Genomic DNA, 26,410 nt, shown 5'->3' with positions numbered 1-26,410 from the left:
CCATTTTGAAATGGAAGTGGTATATATGCCATCTGGCCCAAGCAGGACCTGAAGGCACAAGCAAGTTACATGAAGAAGTTGCCCCAAAACCTATGGTTTCCACTCCTGTTACAATGCTGTCTGCTACCAAGCATGCACCTATAGTGTCCTGGGATGTGCCCTATTATTGGTTGAGGAAGGTAAGATTAAGGCCTAAATTACTGATGATTCTGCATGTTACTTAGGCACCATCCAGAAATGGACAGATGCAGCATCACAATCCCTTTCTACGACACCCCTGAAAGGCAAAACATCAAAGGGATATCTTCACAGTGGGCAGAACCCAGACAGTACACACAGTCATACATTTTGTTTGGAAGGAAAATAGATGTGTGACTGATCACTGATTCATGGGCTATTGCCAATGGATTAGCTGATGGTCAGGGACTTGGAAAGAGCATAATTAGAAAATTGGTTGAAAAAGACATCTGGGGAAGAAGTATGTCGATATGGGGGAGCCCGTTCTCGGGTTCCTCGTGGCTTTACCCAGCAGGTCCGCATAGAGGATGATTAGGACCACGGGCCTGAGTGCAGGTGTCTGAGATGGTCTGCACTTAAGCTGTGCTGGGGGAGGAGGTCTTTTGCTGCACCCCTTGGCGTCTCTATAAAAACCCTGGGGCAGAGACAGTCGGGGCCCATTGGAATAGGTTCCAGGCCCTCTCGAGGCTATCCTTTATTTTCTATCTGTTTATCTCCGCAATCTAAATCCTTCTATCTAATATTTCCTGCTGCTCGCACTCAAGAAAACTCTGGGGAGCTGTGGGGGTGGCTGGGTAAACGCCCCACATCGATAGCTCTCTCCAAATGGGTAAAGGATATGAAGACACTTGTGTCCCATGCTATGTTCATCAAAAGGTGACTTCACTAACAGGATGACAAGTAGATAGGATGACATATTCCTTGGACTGTCAGCCTGTTTCCCCAGTTATCCCTGTCATTGCCCAATGGACCCATGAACAAAGTGGCCATGGTGGCAGAGATGGAGGATGCATGGACTCATAACATGGACTTCCACTCACCAAGTCTGACCTGGCTACAGCTACTACTGCTGAGTGCCAGATCTCCCAAAAGCAGAGACCAACACTAAGAACCAGCTAGATAGGCATCATTCCCCGGGGAGACCAGCCAGCAACTTGGTGGTAAGTTGACTACACTGGACCATTTCCTCCATGAACAGGACAACACTTTGTCCTTACTGGAGTAGATTCTTACTCTGGTTACAGATTTGCCTTTCCTGTTCATAATGCTTATGCCAAAACTACCATCCGTGGACTTATGCAATGTCTTACCGAACATTATAGTATTCCACACCGTGTTGCTTCTGACCAAGGATCTCACCTCACAAGCAGAGGTATAAAAGTGGGCCCACAACCATGGAATCCACTAGTCTTCCATGTTCCCCACCATCCTGAAGCAGCTTGCCTGATAGAAAGACAGAATGGCATTTTGAGGACACAGTTACAGTGCCAATAAACGGCAGCACCATGAAGGGCTGGGACAGAGTTTTCCAGAAGGCAGTATATGCTTTGAATCAGCGACCAATATATGCTACAGATTCTCTCATAGCCAGGATTCACGGGTCCAAGAATCAATGGGTAGAAGGACTATGTCACCCTCAGTGAGCCACTAGGAAAGTTTTTTGCTCCTGTTCTGCAGGCCAAGAACTTTTGGCTCCAGAGGAGGGAGAGCAACTACGAGGAGACACAGCAAACATTCCGCTGAACTGGAAGCTCAAGCTTCTCTCTGGGCACTTTGGCTTCTGATGTCCTTAAGCCAACAGGCTAAGAAAGGAATAACATTGTTAGGAGGGGTGACTGATCCAAACTGCCAAGGAGAAACTGGATCGCTTCCCCACAATGGAGGTAAGACAGATTAAATCTGCAGTGCAAGAGATCCTTTGGGGCACTTCTTGGTGATTAAAGTAAATGGGAAACTGCAACAACCTAATCCAAGCAAGATGACAAAGGGAACAGACCCTTTAGGAATGAAGGTATGGGTTACTCCTCCAAGAAAAGAGCCAAGACCTACTGAGGTGCTTGCTGAGGATAGAGGAAATACAGAATGAGTAGCAGAGGAAGGTAGTTAGAAATATCAGATAAGACCATGTGACCAGTTGCAGCAACAAGGATTAAAACTGCCATGAGTGTTTCTATCACATTGTGTTAAGCATGTTTGTACAATAGGGCAGGAAAGATGGCTCAGTGGTTAATAGTAGTGGCTGCTCTTCCAGAGGACTGAGGTTCAATTCCCAGCACCCACATGGCAGCTCGCAACTGTCTGGAACTCTAGTTCCAGGGGATCCGACACCCTCACAGATACACATGCAAGCAAAACACCAATGCACATAAAACTTTAAAAAGACTATTTATACAAGTGTTTGTGTTCTCTTTCTTTGATTTATCATGTAATATAACATCAATTAAGAAAATATTGGTGGTTATCCTATTTCAGTTTTGAGATACTAAAAGAATGTTCCTCATGTTACAGACTCATTCTGTAAGTGCCGTACCTCTAGGAAACCCTAATACAAAATATAATGCCTTCACATAAAACATGTAAAATCAAGAAAACTGGGAGCTACAGAGATGGCTCATCAGTTAAGAGCACATGCTGCTTTTCCAGAGGATCTGAGTTCAATTCCCAGTACCTACATGGTGGCTCACAACTGTCTTTAACTCCAGTTCCAGGAGATCCAATTCCATCTTTAAACTTCTATGGATACCAGACACACACATGATATACAGACATACATGCAGGTAAAACATCCATATACTAAGAAAAATTAATAAAATAAAATCTAGACATCCACCGGGCTTCCCATGCTTTTAAAAGATTAACAGGCACTGTTATTTTGATGCTCTAGTATCCCTCAGAAAACGAGGCATTACAATAGAGTCTAAAACCAAAGCACAGAACAAAAGGCTACAATGTAATAAGTTGCCAACATTTTATCTGGCAGACACTAGGACCTTTCAGAACAAATTTTGAACATTTCCCATCATCTACTACTATAGCATACTGTTTTCAACAAAACATGTACACAGTAAGCAAAGCACAGGCGCCTAGTCTGAAGAACCAACCATATCCACAGTCAGGTGCAGCCATCAGTGTTGCAGAGTATTTTTACAATGTGTATTAAATGACCAATAGCTAGGCAGGGCAGATGGAAAGGACTTCCTGGCAGAGAAGAGGAGGAGGGATAATCAAGGCGAGCAGGAGATGCCATCGAGACATGGAAGGAGTCAGACATACAGAATTAAAGAAATGTAAAAAGCCACATGGTAAAATTTAAGATTAATAGAAGCAGGTTAGTTTACATTATAAGAGCTAATGGAACAAGCCTAAAATAATGATCAAGCTTTCATACTTAGTAAGACTCCATGTCCTTATTTGTGAGCTGGCAACCCAAAGAAAAGTTCAACTACATATAGTGTCCAAACTGGTGGCACGTATTTGTGCATAAGACCTGAGAAAGCTTTAAAAACAAATTCCAGACACATAAACACAAAGCCAAACACTGCTTCCTTGTCCTGCATCTCAGGCAGGCTGCAGCATACAGATAAAGCTGCCTGCAGGCTTGAGTCAGCTAGCACCATGCGCTGAGCTGCACAGCGGGTTTAAGGCCTGGCTCACAAGGTCAGAGACGGCTACAGGCACGAAGGGGTTCAGACCAAGAAAACCTTTAAACAGGGAAAAACAGTAAACAGTAAAAAATGAGTAGAGACAGTCATAGAAAAAAAGTTTAAAAATAATGAAGTCTTTAAATAGAGTAAAGCAATACTTTTTTTAAAAAGCCATGTAAAGATGGGAAATACACAGGGCATCTGAATCCTGTATGGTGCTTTGCTGACTTCTAATTTTTTGAATGCTAATGAGCAAACAAAACCTGTTGAGAAACATTGGATCATGAAATGGCCTGCTTAATTAAACCAGCCTATATACTTTAGAGACGTCTTGGCTTCAAAATGGAAGTGGGAAATGTGTTGCACTGGGAAAGTGTGTTATGTCTTTCTTTGTTTCCACTGGAAACAAAAAGTTATGGTTCTCTTCAAAACTAATGAAGATCATATCTGATTGGAAGAGACTTCCTGATAATGTTGGCTGCAGACATGAAGAAAAATCAAGAAAGACTACAGGACAGGTGATGTAAAAGCTGATCCCTTTACTATGGGAACAGGTCTGAGAATGGATGAGACATAATAAATCTTATTGGCTACGGAGTCCACATGACTTACTATTACATGCCATCCTTTCATATGGCAGAGAGAGAGGTTTGGTTATATAGTCCAAACAAACCTATAAAGTTAACAGATACCTTTTACCTGCTCAAACATAAAACAAAACAAAAACATTTTTAACTGACTTGTGCACACTGCATATTCCATATTTGTGTTAATATAGGTATGTATGTTACCTTTAAAAGTTTATGTGTTGCCGGGCAGTAGTGGCACACGCCTTTAATTCCAGCACTCAGGAGGCAAAGCCAGGCAGATCTCTGTGAGTTCAAGGCCAGCCTGGTCTACAGAGTGAGTTCCAGGAAAGGCACCAAAGCTATGCAGAGAAACCCTGTCTCGAAAAACAAAAAGCGTATGTGTTTTCAGAAAAAAAGGACCAGATACCAATAAAGACAAGCCACCCAGGTGATTCAGCCTCTCAAAATGTTTGTTGCAGTTCACTCAAAATTCTGCATCTAGAATAACTTCAAAGCTGCTAGCTGAGATGGTTCAGCAGAACTTCAAATAAGACTTGCACTTTTCTATCACACTGAGACTAAGCAACACCTAGCTCTTCCAGGACCTGACCATTATCTCAATTTTCTCAGAGTCCCCTAAAGATGCTGTAGTTGCCCCCAGATATCAGGAAGTAGTTTTAAGAACACAATGCCCACATTCCCAAGAGGTGGGGTAGGTAGTTTTTGGTCATTTGATGGTTTATGGATATTTGTCATCATTTAGGGAAGTTGGTTGCAACTCGTTACTGGTTATGGTAAGGGAAGAAACTAAGCAAGGGAGGTTAGATTCAATGATCCCTTTCTGAAAAGAAAAAAGGGGAGATATAGAAATGACAGGATAAAAGGATAGATTATTGAATCTATTTCAAACTAAAAAAACAACCACTAGTCTCAAATATTTTACATTGGTATGGATTTTTATATACTGATACATATTTAAGGTTACTTTTGTTATACTAGATATATATTTCTACTCTTGTTTAAGATATTGTACCTATGCAGCTCATTTAAAAATGTAAAGTTTTAGTCCTATTTAGGATAATAAAAAAAAGACAGGTTAATAGTCATCTATAATAATCAAACTTATAGTCACATTAGGTATTTTTTTCAAGATCAAACAGAGCTATATATTAAATAAACATGGTCTTCAAACACTTCAAAGACCTGTAGGTTGTGATCCTACTTCAACTTTTAAAAGTTAAAGGCTGGGTGGTGGTGGTGGTGCACGCCTTTAATTCCAGCACTTGGGAGGCAGAGGCAGGCAGATCTCTGTGAATTTGAGGCCAGCCTAGTCTACAAAGCGAGTTCCAAGACAGCCAGGACTGTTATAAAGAGAAACCCTGAATTGGGAAAACAACAACAACCAAAAAAAAAAAAAAAAAAAAACCAAAGACCTACAGAATATGGCATTTAAAATGTTTTCACAACATAAGGCTTTTCATGACAGTGAGACATGTCTGCTCATTGACAGCACCAATTTACTTCAAAAAAGGATGATGGCTATCAAAGGACCTCCATATGGAGTTTGCTTTCATTGTAGCAAAGTTAGCCACTGGACAAAGAAACTGCCCTTGCCTCAACTGCTGAGAGTACACTGTCCAACGTGGACAAGCAGGACACAGAAGAAAGCAGTTGCTGAACTTTGCCAAGACAAGGTAGTCAGGCAAATTTCTGCTTCACAGAAAACTCTGTCAGATATTCTAGGCCTGTAGGCTGAAGATGGATGCTCCAACATTACATAGGAACCTTAGGTAACTGTCCAGGAAGCCAGCTGTTTCTGTCATCTCTACAGTTTTGAACGTTGTTTGCTTTACATTTCCTGTTTACTCAGGTAATATTAAATCCTTCTCAGGTCTTTGATGGGGGTTAAAGACTAGATATTATATACTGTTTTAAAGTCTACAAGGATATTTTGGGGCTGGTAATACAAGTTATGATAGAAAGTAGTTTAGATATAAAACTCTGGACTCACTAAGATATGCTAGAGTATTTTCTCAAATATGCCAAATACAAATGAACTGGACATTGTGGGTGTAATCCTTACTTGATAATTGTTCTTATTGTATATAGTTTTACTATGTTAGCGTTAAAACCGTTCCTTTTTATTTAGACAAAAAGGGGGAAATGTTGCAAGATATTTGTACACTTTATGAAGGTGTGTTGCTGTGATTGGTGTAATAAAAAGCTAAATGGCCAATATTTAGGCGTGAGTGATAGGCAGGACTTCTGGGCAAAAAGAGGAGGAAAGATTGTAGCAGGAATCTTAGAGAGTCTTATTAATAAAATCAAACCCGGGGCCAGTTATTGGGATGAAATGATCGATGGTCAGAGAGATAGAACAAGCCACAGCTAACCTCGCCTGGCCAACTTCTTAGCTGGTCTTGTTTCCTCAGACTGTAAGCCTCTGTGTCCTCATATCCGAATGGCTCTCAGCTGAACTGTGCTGCTAGAAGCCTGAAAGCTTAACCAGCCAAATGCTTAACCAGCCAAATGCTTCTAATTTCTGATCCTCACGCCTTATATACCTTTCTGCTTTCTACCACAACTCCCTGGGATTAACGACTCGCTTTCTGAGATTAAAGGCGTGAGTCACCATGCTTGGGTGAATCCTTGAACACATGGATTTCTGCCTCTGGAATGCTAGGATTAAAGGCGTGTGCTACCACTGCCTATCTTTAGTATCTAGTGGCTTTTCTGTTCTCTGACCCCAGATAAGTTTATTAAGGTGCACAATATTTTGGGGAATACAATACCACCACAAAAGATAACCAAGACTCATGAGACATATTAGAGATGCAGAATGAGTTGGACACACAGAATGGGAGAGAGGTAAAAGCCACGTGGTAGAAAGGAGATTAATAAAAATATGCATTGATTTAAGTTATAATAGCTACTGGGACAAACCTAAGCCAATGGCTAAGCTTTCATAATTAATAAGTCTCTGTGTCGTCATTTGTGAGCTGGTGGCCCAAAGGAAAGTCCAACTACACATAAGCTTACCTGTATCTACCTTCTAAATATTAAATATCATACACTTACTTAAATAGCATACATTTAACTTAGGTTTTTCAAAGTACTACAAACATGAAATTATCACAATTACACTGCTAATTTCTAGAATGAGGAATATAAGAGCACCTATCTTTAACATCAGAACCACAAACTACTTTAAACTATGTTTTTATTTAAAATTCAAGAAGGTCTGTTATGGTGATATTTTATTTGTGCTGAAATGTGATTTTATTTGTATGTTAATAATTAAAGTTGCCTGGAGATCAGAGGTCATAGCCATTAAGCAGAAGTCCGGCAGTGGTAGCATATGCCCTTAATCGGATCACATGGCAGGCAGAGTCTCTGTATGGTCAAGGACACAGCCAAGCAAGGTGACCTGAACTTTTAATCCCAGTACCATAAAGCCCTGGAGGTCTGTATAGACAGGCATTGACAAGGAAGTCATGTGGTTGGGTTTAGAGCCAATGAGAAGGCAGAACAGAAAGGCAATAAAAAGATAGGTCACACAGAAGAAGGTTTCTCTCTGAGGGGAAGCGGGGGCAGTGAAAGGTAAGCTAAAGGGAGTCGTGGCTCTTGCTATGATCTCTTAGGCTTTAACTCTGTATTTGGCTCTGTGTTTCTTATTTACTAAGACCGTTTAGAATTTCATCTACAGTCTGGGTATGTAGCTTAGTGGTAGAGTGCTTACATAACATTAGTAAGACCCTTAGGTTCAATCTCTATACATACACACAATTTCTGAAAGGAAGTGCTCGATGGGTTCTCCCTTCCATACCCTGCCCTAGCAGTAAGGTGAAATATATGGCCTACAATCACAGTCTTGAGCTCAGATGCAACAACATCACATGATAAGCAAGAGGGTGAAGCACAAACATTTTATCATTTACTGGTTATTTCTGAATGAGCTTGATTGAGTTCTTCCCCCCCAGAATCTACGTTCTCAAGAGACTTTCATTGGCTTATAACAAGTGTCCTACTTAACAACAAAAAGAAAGCAAAATAAGCACCATACACGTGTTAAATGGTGCTGTGCAAGTTAACCATCTCATCTTGTCCCAGACCATGCTGCAGTTACTTAACAAAGATTCACCCAGAGAGATTGTCCTTACACCCAAACCTACAATATGGTTTCCTCTAAGCACTCCTTGATATGACAGATGCATTACAGAGAATTCCATCTGACTTCTAACAATACTCCAGCCAGAACACATCACAGTCCTAAGTCTGTGTGTGCCCTGCCTTGTTTCTTAATTGTAAAAACAGAGCAGTGCATTTACTTCCCTGTCGAAAATCCTTTAACTCTGAGTTATACACATGTGTAATCATTTCTAGAACAGACACACCTTGTGCCAACAGCTCAATCACAGCACAGACATTTCTCCCAGGCATACTTGTAGAAAGGGCACAGGCTTGAACACTACTTGCTCTTAACATCTGCTATAAAAAGAGAGATACTATAACCCTGCATGTATGCTCTGGATCCTATATCCAAAGGCTGAAGAAGTCACTGGCCCAATAAAAGGTGCAACATTCCTGTCTATGTGGAAACCACCTTCATTTAGTACACACAAACAACAGGAAGACAAAATGGTTCTTCTGATATAAGGGACAGGAAGCAGACTGCAGAAAGGATAGCACAAGTGGCCAGAGTACACTAGAATTCAGTGGCCAGCATCTGACTGGATAAAGGGTAACACAAACACTCCTTTAGAGAAAAGAAGCCCAGGTGACCTTTGAGCTGACATTTAACCATAGTACAGTGCATAGGATCCAGGCACAGGCTTTATCTAAAAGGGTGATGTCTGCCCTCCTAAAGGCAAAAGGAAGAGAACAGCAGAGAAAAGGTAAGGTACTCAAAGTAGTGCAGACTAGGAGACGTTCTCATAGTCTGAATGGGAAATGACCCCCCAAAATCTCCAGTCTTTGAACACTTGAACCCCAGTTAGTGTTTGGAGAGGTGCTTATTGGAGAAACTGTACCACTGGGGACAAGTTTGAGAGTTCATAGCTTCATTCTACTTCTGATTCCGCTAAAGTTTAGGATATAATCTCTCAGCTTCCTGATTTGGCACCATGCTTGCCATGACTCTCCACAACAATGATTCTTATCCCTCTGAAACTGAAAGCCAAAATAACTTTCTCTTCCATAATTTGCTTAAAGAAAAGTAACTAATACAGAGGCTAAGAAGAAATTATCAATTCCAACACTGAAGACAAAGGTTAAGAGATGACAAGAATGCCAGGCAGGGAAGGCACATGCCCTTTAATCCCAGCACTCAGGAAGCATAGGCAGATGGATCTCTTGAGTTCAGAGCCAGTCTACAGACTGCAGACTACAGAGTGCAGACTGCAGGTCTACAGAGTGAGTTTCAGGACAGCCAGGGCTACATAGAAACTCTCTTAAAAAAAAAAAAAGTGGGGGGTGGGGAGAAATGACAGCAAAATACTAATAAGAAATGACACTATCAGGGCTCTATAGATAGTGAACAGGAATGACATTCAGGAAGCCTGAGAACACTGAACAGCCTTTCCCAGTGTACTTCCTATGGTCCTCATCCTAACCCCACAGTAAGATGGTAGCCACATAAACAGCTAGAAAACTAACTCTTTTATTTAGCAGTCAAACTGATAAATTACTAGGTAAAGAAGACAGCATCCCTGTAATTGTAGCATTAAGGAGACTGAGACAGATGACAGATGACTGCCACAAGTTCAAGGCCAGCACAGGCTACAGAAAAAAATACTATGATAAAATAAACAAATAAACCTCAGTAAATAATGGTGTAATTAGATATGCCCAGTTTTAATATTTATTTTATGTGTATGAGTGCGTTGTTTGCATGAATGTCTGTGTACCACTTTTGTGTGTCCACTTAGTTGAAGGCCAGGGAAGGTATCAGATACCCTGGAAATGGAGTTACAGATAATTGAGACATCTAGAAGAGTAGCCAATGCTCTTAATTTACAGACCTGCTATGCATGTTATTTCATGAAATGAAGTGTGCTTTGCTATCTTTAATGTACCACAAGTCCTGCTACACTTACACTCCTAGTCACCCTAGGTAAAGTGTAGGGTTCTCTGAAACAGTGTTCCTGGTTCCCTACCTCCAGCCATGCTACTTTAGCAGGTACCTCTAATGTAGCTAAAACTTAGCCATGCAAAGTATCTATCTTTGCTGTTCTTGAGTATGGAGAACTGTGCAATAACAAGTACATGTGAGCCGGGCGGTGGTGGCGCACGCCTTTAATCCCAGCACTCGGGAGGCAGAGCCAGGTGGATCTCTGTGAGTTCGAGGCCAGCCTGGACTACCAAGTGAGTTCCAGGAAAGGCGCAAAGCTACACAGAGAAACCCTGTCTCGAAAAACCAAAAAAAAAAAAAAAAAAAAACAAGTACATGTGGCTTGCTCATAGACTGTACTTTCTCAAGGATACTAAGACAGAAAGCATGCCACATTCTTTCACATGACATAATATTAACACTATAGCAAATAAAACAATGGTTAATTTTGCTGAGTACAATGATTTGTATCTGTGGTCCTAGCACCCATTAGTTTAAAGTGGCAGGATCTCTTGAGCCTAGAAGGTCAGAGATAGCCTGGGCAATGAGAGACACCCAGTCTGCAAGTTGGAGGTGGTTAACTAAAGACTTCACACATGTGAAACTCTCCTCCTTTGTCATCGGCTATGGTCCTAGCCTCGTATTTGTTTATTTCAATTTCAATTTTGTTTATTTATCTTGACAGAGCCTCACTATGTTGCCTAGGTTGGCCTCCAATTTCTGAACCTCCTGTTTCTACTTTTCTATTTTGAATATACATGTTAAATTAAAAGTATAAAATTTGAGAGGCCAGAGAGATGGCTCAGCAATTAAGAACATGGCTGCTCTTCCAGAGGACCTGGAGGTTACATTACTAGCACCTATATGGCAACTGACAACTGTATGTAACTCCAGTTACAGAGGATCCAACACCTTCTTCTAGTCCCCGCAGGCAACACACACACACACACACACACACACACACACACACACACACACACACACACACACACGATGCACAGACATACATACAGGCCAAACACCCATACACAAAGTAAAATAATAAGTGATGTGCACACACGCACAAACAAAATCTAAAGTTTCTTTCATATAAATAACACTGCCTTTATTATTATACCATGCCATACCACTTTCAGAAACCAAAGGATTGCTGGGTGTTGTGGCTCATGCCTATAATCACAGAAAAGGAGCTTCTAAAGAAGGACAATTATGAACTGGAGGCCAATCTGAGCTACATTATCCAAGACTCTTTAGCAGTAGCCAGGCAGTGGGAAGCAAAGCCAGGCGAATCTGTGATTTCGGGGCCAACCTGGTCTGCAAAGAGAGTTCCAGAAGAGCTAGGGCTGTTACACAGCCCCCCCTTTTTTTTGGGGGGGAGGGTGGCGGCACACGACAATGGCTGATGTCCTGTAAAACCTTCTTCAGAGCTGGAGAAAAGGCTCAGCAGTTAAGAGCACTTTTTCTTGCAGAAGACCTGGGTTCAATTCCTGGCACCTATATGTAGCTCACAATTGTGTAACTCTAGTTCCAGGAGATCTAATATCCACTTGTGAACTCCTTGAGAGCCAAGCATGCAAAATGGTACACGGACGAACATGTAAGCAAAACATTCACATTAAATAAGTATTTTTTAAAAATTTCTTCAAATTAACTCTATCTACCAGAGCCCAGAGCAAGTAGGCAATGCCTACATTCTGTTGGCTAAAGATCCTAATATGATTTTATTCTAGAGAAATACATCCTGAGAATCATGAAATATTAACAATCAATTTTCGTAAAAAAAAAAAAAAAAAAGTAGTGTTTTGCTTTTCCTTTTTACTCATTAAGATCCATGAATATAGCTCCAATGCCAGGCGTGTGTGGCTGGCTTCCCTATTACTATTGTCTTTTTTTCTTCTTCAATTTGAAGAGTGACCCACTGCAGTTGACAAGCTGGATCCACCTCCAAGCCTAGAAAATTTCTTCCTTTGGGGGGGAGGGGAGAAGAAGGGGGACGGACGGGACACTCCCACTGCCAGGCTAGCTTCTACCTATTGCTAACACTCGGTAATAGCTGAAGGCTTGCAGCCAGTTTCCTTTCTTGTTCATCTCTTCCTCCCTCCTACCCCTCTGTTTTTTTCAAGACATAGTTTCATTCTGGCTGTCCTGGAACTCACTATGAAAATCAGGCTAGCCTCAAACTCAGAGACCCACCTCTCTGCTTCCCTAGTGCTAGGATTAAAAGGTTGTGCCACTACACCCAGCTCTTTCTCTTTGTAAAGGTGTGCGTACAGCCTTTAAAGGTGTGTATACAAGGGCATTGCATGTGTATCTGGTATTCACAGAAGCCAAAAGAATATGCTGGGTCCCCCAGAACTAGAATTATAGATGGTTTTATGTCACCATGTGGGTTCTAAAAACTAAACCCAGGTCCGCTAGGAGAGGGGCAAATGCTTTTAACCATGAGCCATCTCTCCAGCTCACATAGTTTCCTTTCATTCAAAAAATTCAAGGGAAAGAAAGACCAGTCAGATCCATTTCAAAGGGGCCAAACTCAACGGTGACCAAGATAAAAGAGAGAGGTCTGTTAAAATAATATAAAAAGATAAGATCTGGGGGCTACTTGCTTGAAAACATTAATAGCTGGGCAAGATATGAAAATCTAAAATATGCCAAGAATTTTTCTTGCCAATTATCGATTCTTCCATTAGAGAGGAGAAACAATATGCCAGCCACAATGAGTCTCTTCAGGAGAAACTTTTATCCCATGGTGAAACTCAAGGCCAAATGGACCGTTATGGAGATAAATGTCCATATTCTCAGATACATGCCAGTCACTCTCAGGAGGTCTGGGACATATCAGCCAAAGATATTCCTCCCACCTGACCACACAACCCTGTTCTCAAGCCAGAAAAAACCATGAAAGCTACAGTTCTCCCCAGTAACAGCTCTCAAACCAACAGTACAGGATGCCAGGTTACAAGCCCCAGATTTGTCCTGATCATTTCCAAAGCTATTCTCCACAATAACAGTTGATACAACATGCACATAATACTAAACAAACACAGCAACTGCTGGGTTACAAACTATTTCGAGGTGGTGGAAGTTTATTTTGTAGACAAGACCATCAACTTAATATTTTTTCAACAAAATCACCCTCATAAGAAACAAACTCCACGAGGCCCAAGCGCAAATATAAGAAGCAATACTCACAGATTCCATGGCAAAAAAATCAGTGTTGCTCAGGACTGGGTATGAACTCCAGCAGGGTAGTATGTTCTGAAAGGAGACAAGAAGAGCAGATTAAGTCAACACTAATTTTTTTTTTTCGAGACAGGGTTTCTCTGTGTAGCTTTGCACCTTTCCTGGATCTCACTCTGTAGACCAGGCTGGCCTCGAACTCACAAAGATCCGACTGCCTCTACCTCCCAAGTACTGGGATTAAAGGCGTGCGCCACCACCGCCCGGCCTAATCTCTTCTTAGCTCCTTTTACAGTTCTAGTGTCTTTCTACCTGGACCAACTATAATATAACAAGTAAGATGTTACTAAGGTACAGCTAGCTTCAGGTGGTCTGGAGTTATAATGTGCTCACATCTGATGGTTTGCTTTACAGCAAGTGTTAACTCTCAACACTAAAAAGCAAGGTCCCACAGGACAGGATGAGGGAAAGAAACCACCATAATTATCTGATAGCCTGGGTTGGTTTGTCTTCCTTCTCTCCCCTAGGAAAGGACTCAAAACCAGGCTTGCTTCATCTTCAGATAACAACCTAAGTATCAAATCTTTATTCAAAGTTTTACATTTTTGTGTCCTCTATGAAATTCTTGTTAAAACCTCTACAGTATTATCATACCCCACCTCCTTCCCTCCACTGCCCTTTGTCCCCACACCAACCCTGCCTCTCTCTAGGACTATGCTTGAGGTCCAGTACAGAATATTCCTGGTCATTCACTGATTAGCTATCAGCCAAGCCAGCATAGAACACCCCACTGCCTTCACTCATGCTTCACATCCTTAATCTACTTTTATACTCATTATCTAGAGAGTAGTCCATTTTCAAAGGCACAAAATGTAATTCAAGAATCAGGTACTATAGCTCCAGTACTTGCGAGATGGAGCCAAGAGAATCAAGAGTTCAAGGTCATCCTTGGCTACATGGTAAACTCAAGACTCACATGGACTACACGAGGCCCTTCCTTAGAAATAATTTAGAAATAGTGACTCTAGGAGCTGGATCAGGTGTAAAGAGCACTGGTTACTCTTCCAGGGATGAGTTTGATCCCTAGCATCCACATGGTAGTTCACTGTCCACAACTCTAGTTCCATGGAATCTGACACCCTTTTCTGGCCTCTGTAGGCAACAGGCATGCACATGGTATACAAACATACATGCAGACAAGACACCCATGTGCAAAAAAAGAAAGAAGGCAGGAAGGGGAGCAAGTCCAACAACCCATGGAATTTGGTGTTCTTCCCAACACAACTAGGGGGTGAAAAGGGAAAAACCTTGAGTGCCCAAATACCTTATATGGGATCAAGATTGTGGTTGGGATGTTTTGGGGTGTGAATGTAGATGTGTCCTCTATAAGGTAAACCAATGGTGGTATGCCAAGTGGCTCAATAAAGACGCTCACAAGGAAAATTATCCTGAAGAATTTACAGGGAAACCCATACCCAGCAGCCAGTGCCATGTCCTAGGTCATTCCACATAGAATACATGTTCCCTCTACATTAAAAAAAAATTATTTATTAATTTTTATGTATATGAGTGTTTTGCCTTCGTTATATGTGTATGCACCGTGTATATGCTTGGTGCCTCTGAAGAGCAGAGGGGCATCCAATCAATCCCTTGGAACCAAAGTTACAAATGGTTGTGATCCGATCATCATGTGGGTGCTAAGAACTACATGGATCCTCTGCAAGCATTCCTAACTACTGAGTCATTTATCTAGCCCCAACTCCTATTAAATAACTATTGAACTAAAAACATACTTATCAACATTACTGAATCTCAAAGATCTTAACAATGAGCAAAAGAACAGGTCTCAAAGGAATGTACTGAATACAGCCATCCTTAGGAATCTGTGGGAGATTGATTCCAGGATCCCGTAGTAGAGACACCAAACTCTGGAATGTTCCTGTCCCTTATATAAAATAAAGAATTTGCATATAAACTAGGAACAACCTTCCTCAAACACTTAAAAGCATTTCTATGAATATCACATAAACAACTGTTATATAATATTGTTTAGGCTATCATGACAAGAAAAAGTTTGTATGTGTGCAATTTTTCTTCTGAGTATTTCAATTCAATGGATTAATTACAAAGACTATAAATCCCAGAAAATGAATCTGCCAGCACCCTGATCTTAGATTTCCTAGCTTTCTGGACTTTGAGAAATTCTGTTTTTTATTAATTAAAAAAACAAATCTGTGGAAGCAGTGGTCATCTATAGCTGTATTGTTCAAATCCACATGAAATTTATTATGTTGAATTCACTTTGTGTACAGTAAGAGTCCAAAAAGAAGCAAAATATTACAAGATTCAACACAAGGGTTTCCTGTGGTATATGGGAAGAAAGCCCAGAACCCTCACAGCAGTGGCACAGCAGAGCTGGTGGGGCTAAGTATGCACACAACTGTCACAGCAGTCTCAGCAGCTTAGAGTACCTCAGTGGACAGCACTGGTACCTTCTTCTCCCTCCTGATAACCACAGAGAGGAAGGGAGGGGGACAACCTAAAGCAGCAGCCTACCGATCCCTCCACCCTTAATTCCATTTTGTGATTGAACTAAAAGTCTATTTCTGTAATTTACAACTAGGACTTTAATTAAAGGTACAAAGAGAATTCAGCAAATGCTTTTATATCAAAATGTATCAAATATAAAGGTAAAATCAAAGTCTAATATCAAACAAAGACAGTGAATAATACTATATCCAGCTTTGCAAAGTCACTTTTAAAAACAGATGACCAAGGGCTCATGCTTTCTGTATATAAGAAACCAAGTAAAGTAGGTAAGCACTGTAGCCATGTGTTGTGAATACAGTGAGACTACCAATATGATTATTTTCAAAGGTAATTTCAAACTTAAGAAATATGAAGTTTTACACATAAAACTATAGGAAAATAGTGAGGTAATTTTCATTTCCACTTAGTGTTTTTCAAAAGTAAAGATTAGAGCTGGAGAAATGCTCAGAGGTTAAGAGCACTGACTGCTCTTCCACAGGTTCTGAGTTTGATTCCCAGCAACCACATGGTGGCTCACAACCATCTATAATGAGATCTGGTGCCCTCTTCTGGCCTGTAGGCATGCATGCAGGCAGAATACTGCATTTACTTTTTTTAAAGTAAAGATCATATCATGAAAAAATGATGTAAACAAAAATCACATAATCTCATTGGAAAGCTTTGAGATCTGCAGGAAAAACACAAAACAGAAACAGAAAAAACACATACAAAACTCATCTACCCATAAACCATGATCCCAATCAAAGGTGGTACTCCAAACATATCAGAAATGCTGGAATCAGTACAACAAAGTCCCAAGGCAGGAGAGGCTCTGAGAACAAGCATACTGTCCTCAAGCAGAATCCTCAACTCATACAGCATGGTTTCCCTACACCAAGATGCATGCTCTATGTGCATGTAGCTTTCTTGTTCTGTCCTTAAAACTCTCTATAGGGCTTTTCAAAGCTACTGAACAAGATCTTAAGGCTATCAAAAACAAGTGTGAATAAGCTGAAGGAAGAGTACTTCCTACAACCACATAGTGGCTCACAAACTACCTTAACTCCAGTTCCAGAGGTGATGACACCCTCTTCTACAGTCTAAAAGTATGGGTCATATGGCACACATAAATAAATGGAGGTAAAATACCTATACACATTAAAAAGTTTTTCAAGTTTAAAAGAAAAAAATACTCATGTGAGTAAAGGAGCTTCCAGTCAGCACATGCCCTGTTTTAATGAAAAGTATCGAGTATATAACATAATTTTCCAGTTGTCCTATAAAAGCAATGATAGCTTTGACAGAGTGTAAGTGAAATGTCTACACCAGGAACTCAGTAAACAAGATCATCTACTGCTAGAATTCTGAAATAAACTCAGGGGTGTCTTCATGCTTCTTAAACATGGGACCACTAACATTTGAGCCAGAGCCTGACCACTAAAGCATTTTGAGTCACATCTCTGGTCTCACCTCCAGGATATTTCTAGAACCACTACCAAGTTCTGACAACCAAAGCTGTGACCAGCCAATGCCACTATTGGTCGGTCATCTGAGGAAACCAGACCCAAACTGGGCATTAGGGTAAAGTGGTTGGTCTTAATCAGAGAACAGAATGCAGCTCTTACAGAACCTAAAGACTTTCATTCTATCTAATGAAGGAATATCTTTAACAGGTTCCATTATTTCTAGAAAACAAGTTAAACCAAAACCCTCTAAATTATTTGAAATAAACACTGATGAAATATTCTAAGATAGGAAAAAGCTCAACAATAAGGAGCAGAGGCAGGTGGATTAGGAGTTCAAGGAGAAACATGAGGCCCTGCAGTAGTGGCACACACTTTTAATCCAGCACTTGGGAGGCAAAGACAGGTGGATCTCTGTGAGTTCAATGAAGTCCAGCCTGGTCTACAAAGCAAGTTCCAGAACAGTCAGAGCTGTTACACCGAGAACATGTCTGGGGGGGCGGGGGGGGGGGGGGGGGGGGGGGCACAAGAGAGCCTACATGAGACCCTGCAAGGAAAATTGAAGGTAGGGGCAGGGATGGGGAACCCACAACTATCCACAGACTTTTTTTTTTCTCCTCAATTAGAAACAAACCAAACTACACCTTTTACTAGCAACTACATTTTTCCTATTAATTACCTTTATACTATCTGGTTATAGTAAACGTGGATTCCAGCTCAGAAATTCATAGATCTTGAGAAAACAGCAGAAACCAAGAAACCAAGAGGCTATAAAGTTCACTGTGGGATGTCTGACAATTAGTGACAGGTAGGAACACTTTGTCCTCCTTCTGTATACAACCTCACTAAGATCCTATTAGAGCAACAGAAAGGTAGGTCCACCCATGAGTCTGACAATGTGGACAAGAAGATAACCCCAAATGCCAACAAAGCCTGGCACACAGGATCTGTGTAAAGAAAAAGAGCTGAGTGTGAGGCTGCAGGCCTATAATCACAAGGCTGATGCAGTAGTATGGCAAGTTCCAGGTTACCCTAGGTTACATAGAGAGGTCCTGATAAGGGATTAGGAGGTCCCTCGGTGATTATAGCTCAGTTGATAGAGTGCCTGTACAGCATGTGCCAACAACATAGCACAACTCAAAAGAGGGGGATGGAGGAGGGTAAGAAAGAGTCCATCCAACAGTGTTTCCAGTAGATTTACTGATAATTGCACTCAAAGCCTAGATGTCCTTCTGTAAGTAAAACGTTAATCCAACTGGGGACCTGGTACCATGAAATCCTACTTAACAATAAGGACAGAACTATTGACACAGGCAACAACTGGCGCAGCTCCTAAAGCAGTGTTTCTCAACCTGTGGATTGCAACCCCATTGGGGGTCAAATATCAGATATACTTCCTATCAGGAATTTACATTACGATTCATAACAGTAGCAAAATTAAAGTTATGAAGTAGCAACAAAAATCATTTTACAGTTGGGGTCACCATATGTGGGACTATACCAAAGAGTTGAATCATTGGGAAGGTTGAGAACACTGCCCTAAGGGAAGTAACCTGAATGACAACAACAACAACAACAAAGAGCAATCTCAAGGGTAATATGGTTATCCCATCCCATTCTATCATGTGGAGCACGTGCTTATGTCTGTCTCCCCGTGTCTGGCACAGAATGAGTCTCAGAATGGCCTTAAACTCCCAATTTTCCTGCCTCAGCTTCCTAATTGATGAAATTACAGACATGTGTCATGATGCCTGGTTCTTAGGGTTACAATTTCTCTTACCTTCTTTATATGACGTTTTTATATGACAAGGTATTAGGAATAAAAGATCATAAGTAGCTTCCAACAATTAAAGAAAGGATGGGGAAATGGGATCTAAGGGAGGTATAAACGGTAATAAGACAGATATTTATAGAAACCACACTGTAGAGGACCCCAGACTGTAACAAAGTAAATCTCTTCCTCACACAGGAAAACAGGCAATTAAGTTCTATCAATGTTATAATCCTAGCTGTGGTATACTAGTTTAACAAAACAAAACCATTGGAAGAGCTGAACAAAGAGTTACAAGGGACCGCTGAATCATTATCCCAAGTGCAAGCTCAAAGTCAAAATGTATGTGTGTATATAAATATACATATGACTTTATCTACTTCTGATTCACTTAATCTCAATAACCCTACAAAGTATGCTATCATGATTATCCTTCCTTTACAGATGAGAAAACTGAACCATGGATTTATGAAAAACATAGTGTCACACATCCAATGGTGAAGAAGCAAGGACTCAAATCCAGCTAGATCCAGAGAATCACTTTTATCTGGAAACTAAAAATTTGCACATGCATGCTGTTCTTAGGGCTTTAAAATTTTGCTGAAATGAATCCTTGAGAATGTAGAGAACCCCTGTATTTCCAGAAGTTCTCAGACAGAATAAAACAGGCAAATGAGTTTCCTTCCCTTCCTGGCAACACTAGAGCCACATCACTGTATGCCTGCCAACCTGTGCTGTGTCATGTCTAGGCCTAACACTGGCCTCCTTCCAGAGAAGCAAGACAGTTCTCAGTCTAGTCTCTCCCCTTCCCTACCCTCTGGGAGAAGAATGCATAGTTATCTACTGTTGGTTTTAGGATAGGGTGCTATATTAACATTTTACTACGTTACTATTCCTATGATTTAGAATTAAAGAGAGCAGTAAAGAAACTAAAAGAAGGAAACTCCTAACCTACCTTTCAATTTAATGTTTCTTTCACTAAAAGGAAGGAAAAAAAACAAAACAAAACAGTGCTTCAATACAATTCTTTGTATCCCTAAGCAGGAGAAAACACAAAATCAAAAGATCACAGGGTGTGACTTAACCCAACTGCCTGCCCCCTTCATCAGCCCACACTAAGTAACACAGAAACTCTGGTCCTCCCACTAACAACCTTCCCATACTTGCTAAACAGTTGTGAAAGTGAAATCCGGAAAGGGAAACTGCAGGTTAGAGACTGGGAAATACCTGGAAACAAACTCAAGCTTAAGAAAGTGACTCAACACACCTATGAGAACATCCCAAACAACACACAGGGAGGAAGGAGGAGCCTTGGTAAGGGAAGGCTGCAGGACAACTTAAACCAAGGGCTGATGAAGGTGCACCAAGTTTCAATCAGGAAATTCACAGCTACAAACTCCCTCCCTAGTGACTCTCCAGGCTCAAAGAGGGAACAATATGAAATCTCACCATCTTTCAGACATTTCACCCATATACCTGAAATTCTGACAATAAATACATAAAACCAACTTTCTGAAGACCTAGATGAGAAAGAGATTACCAATATCAAGAGTGCTTACCAAAACCACAAAATTCCATAGCAGCATACTTAACAGAGCTTTACCTTGGTTCTTTCTTTCCCACCAAACTTCATGTTGAAGCCCAATTTATTCATGTGGCGATGCTGGCAAAGGAGCCTGGTTAGATGTGTGTGAGTCACAAAGGTGGAGCCCTCAGAAACATATCTAACAGACGCATCTTTCTCCAGAGAGTCAAGCCCCCTTTTATGACTTTTCTCCCTTCCACATGAACCTGTGCAATTCCTCCTTCTGCCAGGTTCCAGCAGTCGATGGGCCATTCATCAAAAGCCAGAGGCTGATGCCATGATCTTGGACTTCCAGAACTGTGAGCCAAGATACATGTCTCCTTTACACATCATCCATACATGTGTTTTCTTTGAAGTTCACTGCCAGCCTCACCTCTTTATGAGCAGTGCTGTGGGAGCACTAAGACAGCAAAGGTCCATACTGGAGTTGTTTCACTGCATTATTGTGAAGCTCCTACAGAACTGCAGGTTACCCTCTACTTTCCACAACTCATTTTCACAACATTTATAGAAAGTGAACAATCCAGGGGAATAAGCAGCAGATACTAGGCTTTTTTGTTAAACAAGAAACAGACTCACACAGAGCTCCATGAAAACACTTTCTCGTTCAAAAAGCCTCATTCACAGGATTCTTTGCAAATTCTCTAGATTCCCTCTCTTGGGTGTCTCAGAAAGACGATTAAGATGTACAATGGCAGACCCCCAACAGAAGCAATGTACTAACCTACATCAGGGAGCACCCACAGGAAAACAAAACCCACTATCACTGAGGCACCATTAAAACTTAACCAGGGAACTGAACAGATGGCTCAGTGGTGAAGAGCATATACTGACTGTTCTTGCAGAGGATTCAAGTTTATTTCCTGGCACCTATATAAGGTGACTTATAACCACCTGTAACTCCAGCTACAGGGAAATCCAACTCCTTCTGGCTCCCACAGACACCCACACAGACACACATGCATACACATAAATTTAAAACATTAAAAGTGATTTAAATGAAAGAACGAACAGACAAGCAAAAGCTTAAACCTAAGTGGGTTGCTGGAAAATCATTTTAGAAAAAAAAAATGCGAAACCTAAAAATTGGAAGAGGAGGGCACATACCACTGACAGCACAGAACCTAGATACAATTAACCAAAGTTATAAAATGACTCTAGTCAAGTTGTAAAACATATGATTAATATGTAAAATCCAGGTTCACTGGATATGCTAGCAATTCAAAGAGAAATTAAGAAACAATTCCACATAGCATAGTCATAAATAATAAAATAGCAGTAAAATGGACAAAAAGTTAAGTTTAAGACACTGTTAAAAGAAATTAAGATCTAAACAAATAATGAAAGAAGTATAAACACCAACACTACCACACAAATCCTTATGTTCATGGTTGGAAGATGTGCTATCAGCCGGTGGTGGCGGTGGTGGCGGTGGTGGCGGTGGTGGCGACGGCGGCGGCCTAGGCCAGGCGGATCTCTGTGAGTTCGAGGCCAGCCTGGTCTACAGAGCAAGTTCAGGACAGGCACCAAAACTACACAGAGAAACCCTGTCTCTAAAAACAAAAAAAAGGAAGGGAGGGAGGGATGCAGGGAGGGAAGGAAGAGTAAGAAAGAAAGAAAGGGCTATCACTACGACAGAAATGTTATTGTAGTGTGTTCTCCTGATTTTTAACAAGCTACCTACTGAAATCCCAAGCACCAGTTTCAAAACTAGACAAATGGAATTCTGTTTTCTCTTGAGCATTTTATACTCTACAACTTAAAGAACTATAAAAGTTTCTTTAAACTTTCTTGAGTAGAGAAGGAAGCAACAGTTGGTTTATCTGATATTCATATGATCCCATAATTTATTAAATAGATTTTTGTATGATTTGAGGAGAAACTGGGGGGTTCTAATCTATAAAATCCCAGTTATCCCTAAAATAACTTTAAAAACTTAAAATTTTCCTATATTTGAAATAACAATTTTTCCCTTTAAAAACAGATCTCTTAGGGGCTGAAGACATGGCTCAGCAGCTAAGAGCACATACTACTCTTGAAGAGGACCCAAGTTCAGTTCCTAGCATGCACATCAGGCAGTTCACAACTGCCTGTGAACTACCTTACCTTAGAAGTTAACACCCCTGCCCTCCAGACACACACACACACACACACACACACACACACACACACACACACACACAAATAGTAAAAGTAAAGCCTGGTGTAGTAGCACATGCCTTTAATCCAAGCATTCAGTAGGCAAAGGATGGCAGATCTGAGTTTGAGGCCAACCTGTTCTACTGACTGAGTTCCAGGACAGCCAGGACTACAAAGAGAAAACCTATTGGGGAGAGGAGGTGAACACCAAAAGAAAGAAAAGAGAACAACTGTATATCTCTTATGATTTCAAGACCAGCCCGGTCTACATAGCATGTTCCAGGCCATCCAAGGCTACATAGTGAAACCCTGTCTTTAAAAAAAAAAAAAGGGGGGGGGGGGGGGTAAAAACAAAACAATAAAAGTAGATCCCCTGGGCTGGATGTGATAATGCATTCCTGCAATCCCAGCATTTGGGAGGCAGAAGCAATAGGAGCATGCCTGGGCTATACAGAAGGAAGACTTAGCCTCAAAATTTTAAACACATGAATGCAAACGTGAATCCTCATTTACTGTAAACCCACAGCAATAATTGGTATAACTTAACATCTGATGCAAAACAAAAAAGGGCCCTGTTGGCTGGAGGTGTGGGTGTGTGCCATCTGACCTTGTTTGTGGCATAAAAGTGAGAAAGGCTAGACTGAGCCTTAACTTGTGCTCAGTCACTACATAGTGAGTTTTCTTCTTTTTTGGTTTTGTTTGTCTGTTTCTGTTTTTCGAAAAAAGGGTTTCTGAGTGTAGTACTCACTTTCTTGTATCTAGCTCTGTAAACCAGATTGTCCTCAAACTCAGACATCCACCTGCCTCTGCCTCACAAGTGCTGGGATTAAAGGTGTTAGCCACCACCACCTAGCTTTCTTCTTTACTAAAGATAAAATTTAACATATGCCTCTGGGTGAGTGACTAATGAACAAGTGTTCCACCATGCAGGCTTTCTGCCATCTGACTGCATCTACCCACTTCCTTGGAATACAACTTCTGATGTTTGAACAAAATGTTCTGATGCCCAGGCACTACAACCGAAGAACATCACCCAACAGAAGCAACTTACTTTCTTTAAATCAAAAGAAAATTCTACTATATGGAATCTTTCCCAGTTCCAATTGGAAAACATTGTTACTTACCTCTACTTGTACTCTTCCCAAACAAATGTAATCACAAATACATACCCGCTCCTTTTTTTTTTTTTTTTTTTTTTTTTTTTTTGTGCATGGGAACACAGGCTAAGAAGCAGGTGCCACGAGGCTAGCCTCTTGACATATTTTACACCCATCAGCAAACTCTCATTTACAATGAATAAAATCCTTGCCGGGCGGTGGTGGCGCACGCCTTTAATCCCAGCACTCGGGAGGCAGAGCCAGGCGGATCTCTGTGAGTTCGAGGCCAGCCTGGTCTCCAAAGTGAGTTCCAGGAAAGGCGCAAAGCTACACAGAGAAACCCTGTCTCGAAAAACCAAAAAAAAAAAAAAAAAAATCCTCTAGTGGTAGTTCCCAAGTGGGCATGACAAAACCTGTATTTTCGTTTTTCATTTTTTTTTTTTTAAGAATTGTTTACAATTGGAACTGGAGAGATGGCTCACTGGTTAATAGCACTAGCTGTTCTTCCAGAGGACCCTGGTTCAATTCCCAACACCCACATGGCAGCTCACAACTGTCTGTAACTCCAAGATCTGACACTCTCACACAGACATACATGCAGGCAAAACACCAATGCACATAAATTAAAAATTTTTTTAATTAAATTTAAAAAATTGTTTATAAGAGCTAGAGAGATGGCTCAGTAGTTAAGAAGATATGCTACTCTTCCAGAGGAATCAAGTTCATATAAAACAGATGATAACCATAGCTGTAACTATAGCTCCAGGAGAGCCAATACCCTCTTCTGGACTCCATGGGCACCCCACACATAGATAGGTAGGCAGGCAGGCAGGCAGGCAGGCAGGCGCTCCCACACCCCTCCCTCCCTCCCTCCCTCCCTCCCTCCCTCCCTCCCTCCCTCCCTCCCTCCTTCCTTCTCTGTCTCTCTGTCTCTGTCTCTGTCTCTCTCTCACACACACACACACACACACACACACACACACACACACACACACACACACACCTTTAAAGAGACTTGTTTTTAGTAGCAAAGTAGATTTCGCTACTCTGGAGTAGCAAAAGTTAAATAAAAAAGATGAATAAAGGCAAGATAGCCCCAATGCATAACTATGCATAATACACATCTACATTCATTATGCTTGTTTCAAATGGGCTTGCTTACTGACACACACCCACAGTATGGAGCACTCTGGTACCAGAAAGACTCAAGGGAGACATGGTGAGTGGCAGATCTTCACACAGCTAGTACCAAATGTTTACCACAAAGTCTCACTACATCCTAACCAGGACCCTGCAGAGTAACAGTATCATCTTCCTCTTTCATGTGAGAAATCAAGTTTTAAGTGGCTGAGTAACAGGCCTAACACTCAAATCAGGCTCAGCTTTGGAACATGGATCTACACAATGGTCATGCATGCCATCTTCCATCCATATGCTGTCATTCTTGGAGAGCATTTAGGGCTACAACTGACAAAGCCTTCCACTAATCCAAAATAGCAACACAATTCTAGGAACTAAAGAGAGAATTCATACTTCAAAAAAATTAAGGGTAGTCTTAATTCACCATCCCCAACCCTTAAACCAGGAGCAAAACAGATACGAAAATGACTTGAACTCACAAAACAATTACTCTATAAACAATCCCTTTTAAGCAGGCTTCTCTTAAATCTAACACAGCTTCCTTTGGTATTTCTACTTCATCTCATCTCCTACATGACCTTTCTCCACTTGCTTTTTTCCCACCACCATCATTCTGCTTAGTAATCTCATCAACCTAATGTATCTTTAACCAAGCTATTTAATTCCTAGTCTGCAACTCTAAACTCCCTCCTGAACTAACCATAATAACTAACTGTCCAACTAGAGACATTGTCAATCATTTCACTCAACTCACCCTCCTCGTGTATACAACACTCATAAAGTGCATATTAGTCTATCCAACTTAACTGTTTTTCCTGAACTTTCTGTCCTGCATTAGAAGCCCCTGGCTTTTCAATCCTACAAGCCAGAAAACAACTGTTGCTTCTTACTATCAAAAGTGAGCTTGTAAATCCTGTCAATTTCAATTCCAAAATTGGGGGGGGGGGGGGGGTTTGTCTTCCTACTTCTACTGCCACTCTCCTAATTTCTAACTCAAAGTATATATCAGTATTTATTCATCTACATTATCATAGTTATCCCCACCTCCAATCACACACCCAATTCAACTTATTCCTCACACTGCTAAGAAGTGAATCTACCACATCTGACACACCTCTCTCATCTATACATCAGCCTTGCCTACAAAATAAGTCACCAGACTAACA

At 41.0% G+C, this 26,410-nt stretch overlaps 1 protein-coding gene across 6 annotated transcripts in view; it reads right to left on the bottom strand.

The window, feature by feature from the left end:
• Positions 1-26,410, bottom strand: part of Ankrd11 (ankyrin repeat domain containing 11) — a 184,948-nt gene that overhangs the window by 104,565 nt on the left and 53,973 nt on the right. For all 6 annotated transcript variants that reach the window (XM_052726991.1, XM_052726993.1, XM_052726988.1 and 3 more), the window contains exon 2: positions 13,533-13,598. The gene's annotated coding sequence lies outside the window, so the exon portion shown is untranslated. The remainder of the gene's footprint in view (positions 1-13,532; positions 13,599-26,410) is intronic.

Source organism: Peromyscus californicus, unplaced genomic scaffold (genome assembly GCF_007827085.1).
Source record: "Peromyscus californicus insignis strain IS unplaced genomic scaffold, ASM782708v3 Scaffold_8__1_contigs__length_139910024, whole genome shotgun sequence".
In the NCBI taxonomy this organism is placed as follows: domain Eukaryota; kingdom Metazoa; phylum Chordata; class Mammalia; order Rodentia; family Cricetidae; genus Peromyscus; species Peromyscus californicus.
This window is presented reverse-complemented; position numbering and strand designations above follow the sequence as displayed.